Here is a 13,817-nt window from a genome sequence, read left to right on the forward strand (position 1 = left end):
ATTGATCATTTTTAGAGACAAAAACAAAAGAAAAAATACAAGGCAATGCCTACTTACATGCATCGTTCTAAAGAGAGAAAATGCAAAAATGAAGGGCATATCATGCTGAGCAGGAGAGTTATTATTTAATGATAACAGATGATAACATTTGCAAATCTTGTGTTTTAATTTATCTTTTTCTGGTTTTGTTACTTCCTTGGTAAGAGGTCTACAGTCCATGATATAGAGGAATGGTCGCTGGCAGGTGAAAAACAATAATATGAGTTAAGGATGAATTTGAAAGGGGAGGGTCTTGATGGTTGGCACAGTGGAGGCAGAAGGTTGTTTCAAGGACATGGAAAAAGCTCACACAAAGGATAATGGGAGGAGAAGGAGAAAGCATAAAAGGAGAAATTAAATAGAAGGCACACTAGTAATAGGAAACCAGAAAGAGGAGGAGAGAAAAATCCAACGATTTGAGCATGAAGAATCTTAGTCTTGTAAAAGACAAAGATTTCAAATGAAATGGAAGAAACTTGAACAGTGCTTTAAGGCCTTCAAAAATTGGGATAAAGGGAAAGGGAAATGGGGAGTAGAATATTCCATAGATAAAACAGGAGTGACCACAGTATCAAGAGGTGAAAAAATATGAGGAAATGTATTTTAGCAAGAGAATTACTGAAAGACTCAATTGAAGAGTTAGGTAGCTAAATTTCAAGGAAATTATTTGTGGGAAGTGAGTAGGTGTGTATGCCATGTCAGGTTAGCTTAAAACCTAAATTTCTGTCTGTGATGGCAGGGGTTTACAAAACTTATTTTCTTAGGAGGGAAAGTTCTCTGTTCCTTAGTTTGCTGCAAAGACCCTTGATTCTTAATATAATTTGGATTCACAAAACCTGAGGGATAACTTTAATCCCTTTAACACATTGGCATTCAGTTTGCTAGCTGAATGGTTTTTTTTGGTTTTTTTTGGGATGGTTTAGTTTATTTACACAAGACAACAGAAAGTTGAAAATATGATTACCAACCAAGAGCAGCCAGGTAGAACTGTGTTTTGCACACACTGCTAAATGCCCCACATTCTTCAGATTTCTCATTTCCTTTTCCTCTCAAACTGCATCATAACACAAGCTGCATCATGAACAAGCCTGTGTCCCTAGATTTAGCAGATGTATAATACTTTCTAAATTACTCAGTTAACCCAACATTCTGTCTAAAATAGTTCTCACTGTTCCTTGCCACCATTGCCACTTGAATCATCCTGGTCTGGATAGCAGGGGAAGTGAACAGAACATCTCTCTGCACATAGTGCACAGATGGGTCAGCCCATCCAATTTAAAGAAGTCAAAATGGCAGCTGTTTCCCCTGGACTTTAGATATTTTCCAAGAATGCCACTAGGTAGGACAGTTTTGGTTTACTTTTAAACAACTCACAAAAATTCTATTCTACAATTGCCTGCAACAAAATGTCACCTCCCTGTAAAGAACGATTAAGACAGGCAACACTGAACTTCACAAACAGGCTGTCTGACAATCTTGCTCCGTCAATACATGCTAGGGAATCATCATCCAAACAAACTAGACAAGCTGTCTCTTTTGACATCTGCTCCTGTTTCAGTACATGAATTATACTCTTGGGTTATCCCATTTTCAGCTGCTTCCGCGCTGGTGCCATCTCACAACGTACCTATTCCAACAATTTGTCCATCTTTTTAACTGTATGCATAAAGCAATAAATAGTGTAGAAAGACCCAGAGACATGTCACTGTATAAAATGGGAGCATAGAGGGCTATGGGTTGACATGGAATTCTTAAAAATTCTGTATATGTCATTAAGAAAAAATTTTAAGCAGTCAGTGCTAATAGTCTGTAAATATGTGAAGCAGTGAGATTATTTTGTTTATTGACATTGCACTAGTAATGAAAACCTCCACCCTCCTTTTGGTATCTTTTTAAATTAAATAGTAAGAATTCTGATCAAGGACAGTATCTCTCTATCCCCTTGAACAGTTCCAGGGAATGATATTTCAATCTCATGTTGACTTTTAGGTTCTTCTAAGGCCATAGTTATTTACCTTCATTAATGACATAGACAAAGGAATGAATCACCCTCAGCAGATTTCCAGATGACAACAGCTTGAGTGGGGCAATTGAGACACCTGAACAACAAGGTGGACAAGCTTGAGAAGTGGGCCCATGGAAATCTCATGCAGTTTAAAAAGACTAAGTCAAGGTGCTGCACCTGGGTCAGGACAATCCCCACTATGAATCCAGGCTGGGGGATAAACTGGTCAAGAGCAGCCCTGCTGAGAAGGACTTGGGGATGCTGGTGGGTGAGAGCCTGGACATGAGGATCACAGAATCATTTAGGTTGGATAAAACCTCTGAGATCATGGAATCCAGCCTATGATCAAATACCACCATGTCAGCTAGACCTTGGCACAGAGTGCCACATCTAGTTTTTCCTTAACCAAGGTGACTCCACCATCTCCCTTTGCAATTCATTCCAATGCCTAACCACCCTTCCTGTGAAGTTCCTCCTGAGGTCCAACCTAAGCCTCCTCTGGCACAGCTTAAGACTGTGTACTCTTGTCCTATCATTAGCTGACTGTGAGAAGAGGTCAGCCCAAACCTGGCTACAGCCTGCTTTCAGGGAGTTGTAGAGAGCGATAAGGTCCTCCCTGGGCCTCCTTTTCTTCAAGCTAAACACTTCCAGCTGCCTCAGCCATTCCTTACTGGACTTGTGCTCCAGACTCTTCATCAGCTTCATTGACATTCTCTGGACCTACTCCAGGACCTCAATGCGCTTCTTGTAAGGAGGGCCCCAGAGCTGAATGCAGGATTCACCATGCTGCCTCACCAGTGCCAAGTACAGGGAAAGAATCATTTCCCTGGTCCTGTCATCGCATTGTTCCTGATACAGGCCAGGATGCCATCGGCCTTCTTGGCCAACTGTGCACATGCTGGCTCTTGTTCAGTCAGCTGTTGACCTGCACCCACAGCTCCTTTTCTACCAAGAAAAATACCCCTGTAGTGCTGCAGGGATATTTTGTGGCCAAAGTGCAGGACCTGTCAGTTGCTCTCATTAAACCTCATGCCATTGTCTCAGACCATCTATCCAGCCTGTCCAGGACCCTCTGCAGAGATCTCCTATCCTCCAGCAGATCACTGCTCCCACCTAAATTGGTGTCATCTCCACATTTGCTAATGGTAGACTCAATCCCCTCATGCAGATCACCAATAAAGATGTTAAAGTGAGTTAGGCCCAAAAGCAATTCCCAGGGGACACCACTAATGACTACAGCACTACACCACTAATGACTGGATGCCAAGTGAATGCAGCACCATTCACCACCACTCTCTGGGCCCAGCCATCCAGCCAGTTCCTAAACCAGCTAAGAGACCACCTGTCCAAGCTGTGGCCTGCCAGCTTTTCCAGGAGAATGCCATGGAAAATGGTGTCAAAAGCTTTGCTGAAGTCCAGGTACACAACACCCACAGCCTCTGCGTCATCCACTAGGCAGGTTACCTGGTCATAAAAGGAAGTCAGGTCGGTCAAGCAGGACCTGCCTTTCTTAAACTCTTAAATGCTGGCTGGACCTCACTCTTTTGTTGTCCTGTATGTTCCATGTGATTGTACTCAAGTTGATTTATTCCATAACTTTGTGGGGCACCGAGGTCATGCTGACAGGCCTGTAGCTCCCCAGATCTGCCTTCCAGCCCTGGTTGTGGATGGGCATCACATTGGCCAACCTCTAGCTGTCTAAGAGCTCCCCAATTAGCCAGGATTGATGATAAATGATGGACAGCAGCTTAGTGAGGTCTTCCACCAGCTCCCTCATCATGCTAGGATTAATCTTATCCCATCCCATAGACTTGTGAGCATCTAAGGGGCTCAGCAGGTCACTAACTGCTTCCTTCTGGATTATGGGATCTCCATTCTGCCGCCTATCCCTATCTACCAGGTTGGGAGGCCCGAGGATAACCAGGCAAAGTGTCAAGTACCTCAGTGTCAAGTACCTTGCTATTGAAGAGGCAAAGTGTCAAGTACCTCAGTGTTTTCTTCATCTTTGGTGACTATATTCCTCCCTTATATCCACTAAAGAATGGAGCTTTTCCTTGCCACTCCTTTTGCTATTAATGTATTTATAAAATCACTTCTTATTATCCTTTACAGAAGTGTCCAGATTATGTTCTAATTGAGATATGCCTTTCTAGCATTCTTTCCTCATGACCTAATGACAGCCTTAAACACTTCCTGAGTCACCTGCCCCTTTTCCCAAATGTGATACACTCTTTTTTTTCCCCTCAGTTCCTGCAAAACTCACTACTTAGTCAGGATGATCTCCTTCGTCACCAGCTCATCTTTCCACACAGTGGGATGACTTGTTCCTATGTCTTCAAGATTTCTTCCTTAAAGTATATCCAGCCTTCCTGGGCCCCTCTGTTTTTAAGGGCTGATTCCCAAGGCACAGTCCGAATAGGTGTCCTGAATAGGCCTAAGTCCACCCTCCAGAAGTCCAGTCCAATGGCTCTTGCAGCCCAGAAAGCCAAGCAGTCCTGGGCTGTACCAAAGGCAGCATGGCCAGCAGGTTGGTGATTCTGTCCCTCTGGTCCCACCTGGAGTGCTGCATCCAGCTGTGGGGTCAGCCCAAGAAGGACATTGACCTTTTGGAGCAAATCCAGAGGTGGGTCAAGATGATCAGAATCATGGTGTACGTCTCCTGTGAGAAAAGACTGAGAGAACTGAGAATGCTCACCCTGGAAAAGAGAAGACTTCAGCATAAGCAGAAAGATTCTATTTCAAATTACACAGGCAGCAGTTTTGTGTACTAAGTAATATTTTTGGGAGTAGAGTGATAGTTTTTCTCAGGGCATGATTTGGCACAAAAAGATGGAGAATCTGTACACAATGCAGATGAAAAAAGTTGAGAGATTCCTTTAATTTTTTATCCATATAGATGTACAATGTACAAAGTAGTAACAGTTTCTCCCTTATTTAAGAATGACCAAGATTACTGATCCACAGTTAAGTGAGTTCTGCAGGGCTACTTAACTCACTGGACAACTGAAAGATCACGTCTGGAAGCTAAAGTTAGCAGCATCCAAAATTAAAATCTTATCTTTTCAGCACAACACAATGTGCGTCACAAAAGGCACTGACAAGTAAAGTTACCTTTAGCAACATAATGACACAGCAAGCAGGGCTATAAATAAAATGTACTTTTGACCAGTATCTAAAAGGCCCTTTACCATTCTTACAAATATTTCTGAATTTGAAGTTAAATGATAAACAAAGGTAGTGGATCAGTGAGTTTCCATTTTAACATAACTTAAATTTTCCAAGGGGAAAATGTTCCATATGCAAAATTGCAAGCAGCAATCCTCATTAATAACCCTGCCAGGCCAAATGACCCAGCCAGAATGTCTTACCAAGAGTGCTCACTATGCAGCAAAAAAAATATTTCTTCACATTTAATGACACTCAAAGAGATGACTGATAAGTTACTTTCATTTTTCGCTCAGCTTTCTTATTCTGACACACTAAAGTTTGGAAAACATTGAGAGCTGTAAAAATTTTCTTTTGTGCTTTTCAGGAGGTATTTTGTCTTCTTTCTTATTTTCCTTGAAGTAGCACTGCAGGAGCTAAAATACTACTAATTATGTTTTGGCCATGAAGCATGCATGGCTGAATTAAGAGTTGAGGAGATGCTTTGCAAAGCAAATCCAATGAGAACCAATATTGGTCTATTATTTTTCAAGTCTCTTTACAATGAAATAAAATCTATGTAGCAAAGCTACTTTCATTTACGTACACTTTTCTCTCATAGTCATCACAGACCTGGAGGTGAAAATTAAGTTACAGCAAACATTTCTGCTTTAGTATTTGTAAATTAATGCAAATGTAATTAATTCTGCAGCAAAAAAATTTCAACAGTCTACAAGGCATTATGGAGAAGTAAAAATGGAAAGCATATCCAATGCACTCACTGAACTTTTAAGCCCCTGTGATGAGACTTTTTAATTTATAGCAACCAATTTTTTAGGATATTTTTTCCCTGCTTGGATAATCAAAGAATTTTTATACTAAAAGTGTGGGTACACTGCCAGATTTTAATTGTAAAAAATGACCAGATGAATGGTGGTCTTTATTCCCCAATAAGTGATACTAGTTAGATAAGAGAAGAGGTGACTGGTGTGGTGGATGAAAAAGACAAACACTAGAGTTAAATGAAAAATTGTGCAAAATACTGTCAGTTTCCCAGAAAACAAATGAATATTGACAATGTTTATTTTCCTATTTCTAACTTTTTCTTTCATCTCAACAAACTTCAACAAGCAAGATCTACCACTGCCTAGAGCTCATTGTCCAACCACCAAGAGGAGGAAAGGGAGCATTAAGCCTGGAAAGCGTAGCAGAGCTGGCAAACAATCCCCAAATCCCTTCTGCTGAATCCCCAAAACCCAATAATCTCCACAGAGCATAAATGAGAGATTCAGCAGGCTCTGACTGCAGAATCATGAAAGAAACATCCTCTAAAAGTGGCCCGAGATTCCTGTAAAAAAGGATTATTTAGTAATGTATTAGGAAATATTCTTAAGAGTAACAAAGATTCGATACCACACTGTGTAGAGGAAAGGTTCAAAGTCACAAGTGGACCTGGCTTAGTCCAAAACCAAAGATGTGAGTTCAAGTCCACCTGCATGAGTTGGCATAACCATAAGTTTTGCCCCAATTCTCAAGATGCACAACCCCTGAAAAAGTCTCAACTGCCTGGTGACTGGGAGAAGTGCCATGATCTTCTAAATCAACAGGAAAGGGTCATGGTGTTTCTGAGATGCAGTTACAATACAGGTAATAATCTTAAGTCTGAATGTTATTAGCCTCTCCATTTAATATTAAATTTTTTAAAAGTGAAGGGCTGCATTGATTTTTTTCATAGTGTCTCTCTAATTTCTTGATTATTTCCCCCTTGTTGATGGGGAGATTGGGCCAAACAGAACAGTAAAAGTAGAGATCACCTGCATAGAATCAAATGTCCAAAGTAAATCACCCATAGGGAGCAGAATACCAATTCTCCCTTCTTAATTTTCTTAGTACTAAGAGATTTGTATTATTACAATTACAGAGCAGGACCAATTAATGGAATTAGACTGGAACAAACCCCACAGATAAAACACTTGTTTGGTTTTTTTTTTTCCCTTTTCTACAAGACAGTTAATAAGCTGAGTATTCTTCACACTCCTTTCTTATTATTTTTCCTCTGCAATGGCATAATTCCATCCAACACTAGGCACACCTTAAAGCGTGAAAGAGGATCACAACTGAAGCTACATGGGATTAAGAGTTCCAATGGAAGAATTGAAGCTAAGATTCTGGGGTTTGGCACTTGTATTTTAGATGGAGGTTGACATTGTCAGATGAGGATTTTATGTTAGTGAGAGACAATTTAATTAGACATACACATAGTGCATTATTCCAGCACTGAGCCAGAGTGCAACAAGGAGTCCATTCTGCCCTCACAGGGAGGAGTACTAATAATAAAAGCTACAATGGAGTTGTACTAGTACACAAACTATTCTGGGGTCAGAATGGAGCCAGACTTTCATCAATATCTATGGTTTTCCCCAGTTGGGTGCAAATGTTTCTACTGGTTCACATTATCACATAACCTGCTAATGTTCTAGTACAGAGGAGATCATTATTTTCTAGTTTTGCTTGGCTCCTGAAAACTTCCGTACTGCTCTCTTGTCACTCAGCACAACTTGAGGTCCTTATTTAGCACTCATTTAATCACCCTATTGAATAGGTTACAAAAATCAACTTGAGTTTTCTTTTTTCTCTTGAGCCAGAACACAGATTCTTGGACTGCTATGTGGGTTGAGAGTTTTTACCGTGCAGCTATAAATGATGCAGAGCAGTCAGTGTGCATCAGAACCAGCAAAGTAATTCTCTTACACTGATCATTTTACAAATTACATCAGTCTCTTTCCAGGAGGCTCCGTGTATTTACTTATTTCCAGTTGACAGTCTCTTGAAGCCATTGCATGTGCAGTAGCTCTGGATCATGTTCTGAGCTGGGTGTTAGCCCATGAATCCAGTGGTAATCTCTCACAAAAGAGATTTCCTCCCTTAGATATCACAATGGTTGTGACAAATCTATATATGTTTTAAATCTTTTACTTGATGGCAATATTTGAGATTGAAAAACCACAAGGTGAGGCCTGATTAAGGTTTGCATGTATCTCCAGAAAGGAAACAAGGAATATGAACAAATAAATGCTCAGGGAGATATATGGGCACATATATTCTGAATTCAATCTTGTTTGAACAATATAGCAAATAAAATGCTTCTATCCTTAGTATAATTCAAAATTCAGCCTACAACTTGTGTTAAATTTTATATATTTATTTAATTACTACTTCCTTTTTATAGCACTGAAATCCTCTTTAATTTTTTCATTCCTCTCAAATTTCTGTTTAGAGAACTTTATAGGCAGTCTTTACATAAAATTAAAGTTTGCTTACTGAAAAATAAAATTATGCTTTTTACCACCTTTTAATATCCAAGTTATATTTTCCCTGTTGAACTGAAAATTTTCTATATTTATGATTTTAATTTTGATACTAACAAAGAACAGCATTAATATGAACCTATAAACATGCTATTACAATGGAAAAGGCTACAGACAATAAAAGTTGTTATTCCTTATACCAAAACTCTGCCTTAGGAAGGTTAATTATCATATTCTACTGAATGTGACATGTAGTGTTATAATGAGAGTGCCTTGGTACTAGAGGATTAGAGTACTGTACACAGCTCTAGCAAGCAGAATGAATAATTGAAATCCAGTGCTTTTATGCTTCACTGAAAAAAACCAATATTTCATGGCACATAAAGTTATTCAGCTTATTTGCATTAAGGTTGAATGATCACCACTGACCAAAACAGAAGCAATGATGGTACCTTGATGTAAGTGGCAAAGAACATACATAAATATTCTTAGGAAGCAAGATGTACCTACATTTAATCAGTACTTATTAAAATTTTATTCCCTATAGTTATTCAACAGGATCTGTGGTATAAAAACATAATTACAAAAATCAGATTTGAGCTCATTTGACAACAGAAGGGTTTTATGGTGACCTATCTCCAAATGTTCCTATTTGTAATTAAATGCAGCGATCAGCAGTAAGGATTTTGAAGCTGTTTTAGTAGTTCCGCTATTCTGCTTAACATGTGGCACCCGTAATAATTAAAATGATACTAACACATGCACAATTTTATGGCCCTTATGGTGCAACCCATTATGCCAAATAAGGGCCTCTGTTTTCACAGCATACTGCACATGGTCTCATTACACCCACTTTTCTTTTCCTGTCTTCACACTAACAACTGTTAAAGTGAATCAACACACGAAACGTACTATAACAGCTTAGTGTTTATGATATGTGTGCTGTTAGTCAGTGAACAGGAAAATCTAAACATTTACTGTTTATGTAAAGAATAGCGTTAGTGTTAGTGAATTGCTTGGGTCTGCTTCCTTTATTATCTAGATCACAAACATAATGATGGGTGTCAATGGTACCTATATTTCCCCTTTGCTTTGCTCTCCTGTGTAGATGTCTATAAGAATTAGAGGAAGTTCACATTTGCAGTTCTAGAAATGTTTTCTCTTAAGTAGTTTTCCTTTTCTGCATTAAAGTGCAGAAAAAATATTCCTATTATAAACTCCCACCATATAAAAATATTTCCATACATTTTCTCTTCCTCTTCACCATATTGCACTTGGACTGGTTTGGTTTATCCAAGGTGTTACAAAGTTACACATTTTTTCTGCAGCACCTCAGGAAATTCTACAAGATACTGTGAATTCTAGTTTAGTGCTTTTTTATCATGAATAATTTTGCAATTACGCAGCTACTCAAAGACCTCCTACACTCATTTTACAGTCATCAGTTTGGAATGGCTTTCACTCTCTTGGTCTGGGATTCATTCCAAGGGAAGTCCCATAGGTGGGACACCAATGGATTGGACTAAATCTACCCTCTGCATTTCATATTATAGCTTTGTGTGAACATTAGTTGAAAGTTCATATAAAGAGTAACAACCTGTCCTTTCACTTTCCCCCCTTATCCCCTGAGGACTGTCACTTATTCCTAACAGTTTCAGAAATTTGCTGTATTATCAGTGCTAAGGGGAAACTAAAGCCCCTGAATGCGAATGGCAGAACAACTCTCTTGATTTCAAAGACATAAAATGAAAATCATCACAAAATTACAGTGGTTGGGCTCCAGATATGATGAAAACAGAGAAATCAACCAGAAAACACACAGGTATATAATATACAGGAGGCACATACACACTGAAGTGCACCTTTTTAAAAAGTACATTTGGAGCCATGAGATTTCAAACACCAGCAGCAGTGCCATAATGCAGAAAAATGGAGTAAAAGCCAGCACTGGACTCCTTTCACTGTTGTCTTCACGCCCAGTGGAGAGTGATACTGGGCAGAAAACTTGCAGTTTTGCTCTGTGAAGATTCAGGGCGAGGATGTGGTGAAGGATACGCGAGGGAGAGGACCAAGGCAAAGAAAGACAATATCTGTAATATTGTAACAACTTCTCCTTGGCCGGTTCTGAAAAAACCTTGCTTAAAAAAAAACAAAAAAAAACCCAAAAAACCAAAACACCCTTATCACTGACATTCAGAAAGACTAAGAAAAAAAACCCACTTGATAATTACCTTCTGTCTGAACTTCAGGAAAGTTGAGTTCCACGATGCCTTTTTCTTTGATTAAAATGAATGTTTGTTATCAGCATTACTATTTACTACCCCATGATCAAAAACAAATAACCCACTTTGTTTGTTTCTTACTGCAAATGAATTAAATTAGACGCCATTAGGAGCACTAGCTGTTTATATCCTTGTTTCAGCAGTGGTAGTATTTGAAGTTTCCTGCGGTAAGTTCATTACTCGTATTTTGTCCAGAATTAGTGAAGCGTGCTGAAAATTGCTAATGACAGATGTTTCTCCACTCTGTCACACTTCTTGTATCATTTGATTTGGAAAGCAACATACGGTGTTCTGCTCTATCAGTATGTCACAGACTGTCTGTAAACAGCTGGTCATAACTCAGTTCAGTGAAAACCATTACTTTCCAATGAAGTGCTGGACACCCTCCAAATTGCATTTTGGCATGGCCTGAGCTGCATAATGCACAAAGTTCTTCTGTTCTGAGGTTACCTAAGGAAGGATTTTTCTCCCCCTTCCACTAGTTTATTGTGTTTCAGGAAAAAAAATTATTTTCAAATTAGATAAGGGATAAAAAGAACAGGAAATAAAAACATTTTTTCTTCTCTCTGGAACCCATAAAAGCTGTGACTGGAGCTGTGCTAACAGAAAAAAAATGCAACCCTACCTCACCATTTCTGTTTGTGCCTCAGGTTGAATGGGGTGTATTATCAGGGTCAGGGCACACAAGATGATGACAGATTGAAATGTCTCCTATCAAATAGTTGTGGCATTCTAGCATTGCTATGACTATGGGGCTATTCCACAGCTCCTAATCACAATGAATCCTATTAAAAACACCACCCTGCGGTTTATGCATTGGTCAGATGCAAAGAAATCCATTTCACTTATGCATGTGAGAAGCACAAAATGCAGAGGGCAGATTTAATGCTGCACACATGGGGATATAAGGGACAATCTGCTGTTTCTTTCTAACAAAACCACTGCCTTGGTTGTTTTAAGATGGTATGATATGTTATTAGCATATATTTAACTGAATACACATATCATACATTTCATGAATGCCAATATCCATTTCTGAGACAGAGAGAGTCTGGCATAGTTATGTTATTTATAAAGCATAAAGCATTTAGAAAGCAGGTACTAATAACTGTGTTTCCTTGACAATAACTACCACTTGTATTACATTTAAGTGAAATCTTTACATAGATCTTCTTGGTTTAGAGCATGACAGTAGGAAAAGACATCAAAGCCAGATGCAAACCCTGGAGACTTCTTCAATGCTTTTACATTCCCAAGTGAAGAGCATCAGCATCTTTCCAACTACTATAAAATGATGATTTTGACACCTGAATTTAGGACAATAAAACAAACATTTGGAATCAAGAAATCTGAAACTCAAAGATCTCAGTGGAAAGGGTAGAGATAGATGCCTAGACATCCAACCATTCCTGCAGCCTATATCAAGGTTAACATCAAAAAAGATTGGGGAAAAGAAAAGCAACATTGCCAGTTAATCTGGATTTTCTAACATTTCATAAGATAGCATAACATTCTGTCCTATCATAAGATATTATCAAAAGTTATCCTTGAAGAGGAATCTACTCAGAAAAAAAAGAGTTCTCATGTGAGAAATAAATTTTCCAGAACACTAACACTGAGAAAAAAATTACATCTCAATGTCTCTTTTGTTTCTTTGAAATGTATCAATTTATAGGAAGAACAAGGCAATTGTATTAGGTTTGGGTTTTGCTTTACACGTTGAACACAGATGAACAGATGGGCTTTAGTGAGGTACAGTCTAATAGAAAATGTTCAGCTGAGTTTTGTTGAAGAGGATGCAACTTCACTTTTGGTGTAGGAATTTTACTGGGCTCAGAGTATAAGCTTGCTTTGAGAATCTGGAGGACTTTACAGTCAGTAAAAAGAAAGTCACAAAAGTCTCTACCTATTTTTAAGCCTGTCACACATTACTTCTGCAAAGAAATCATGCAGAAAATGTTTCACAGGCCAGTACAAAACTAAGGACCCTGCCCTTAAGAGTTTATTATTTCAACAAAATAGGCTGCATAGGAAGAAAATGTCATACAACAGAACCACAAAAACCAGAGCAGCTCAGTTTTGCCATGTGTTAACATATTGACTAATGCATAGGCTACCAGCATGTGTTGATTTAAAGAAAAAGTTTTCTAATTACTATTGAATTTAACTCAGTAAATAGATGGGGCAATTTACATTATCAAAAATTTGAATAAATAAATCCACTTTTGCTTGTCAATAGGTGGGTACCTGTTGTTCAGCTTTACAGAGGCTGCCTAAAACAGGATTATTCACTCCTACAGCTTTTACCTTTGCAGAAAATGTCAGAAGTTTTTTATTTGTCATGGTACCCCATCCCACACAATAGGTCAGACATATTGTTTAACTTATGTTATAGCTTATAACTTATGTTGTATAATAAAATCTAATTAAGCAACTTCATTTTCTTTTACATCTATTTTCCTGTTAATTTTGTGACTGTGCCCTCTGGCCCAAGCAAACTGCTGTAACATTTTGTAATCCAAAACCTTTGTAATTTCTGTTCATCTTTTCCATCAAAAATAATTAGTCATATAGTTTTTTGAAGTTTCATCAAAATTTGGGTTTGGGCAGAATATTTAATTCTTGTTTTGGAACTGCAGTGAGTTTTTATCAACATAAAAGTCCAGTTGTATCAATTAATAAAAGCCCAACATTCACAAAATATTAGAGAAGCAGATGCCACAAACTCTGTCTTGTACTTACCACTCAATGCACACCAGCCAGAAGCACAAATAACCAGTCGCAGACTTCTGTGCAAAAGAAATCAAAACTAAGCAAGATCAGCCAACTAGAGGTCTCTTATTGCTTTACCAAACCATCCCCTTTTCTGTCCACTTAACTTCTCGGATTTCTGGCATTCTCACACTTATTTGACCCTCCAGGACCAACCATGGTTTCTGAGGGTACTGAAGAGATCTCATCTAATGGCAGAAAATGCAGAAGAACCTGATGACTGAGCTGTCAAACCATTGCCTGAGATCTCAGCAGCTCTCTCCTCCA

This window comes from Molothrus aeneus, chromosome 1 (assembly GCF_037042795.1).
Source record: "Molothrus aeneus isolate 106 chromosome 1, BPBGC_Maene_1.0, whole genome shotgun sequence".
Lineage (NCBI taxonomy): Eukaryota > Metazoa > Chordata > Aves > Passeriformes > Icteridae > Molothrus > Molothrus aeneus.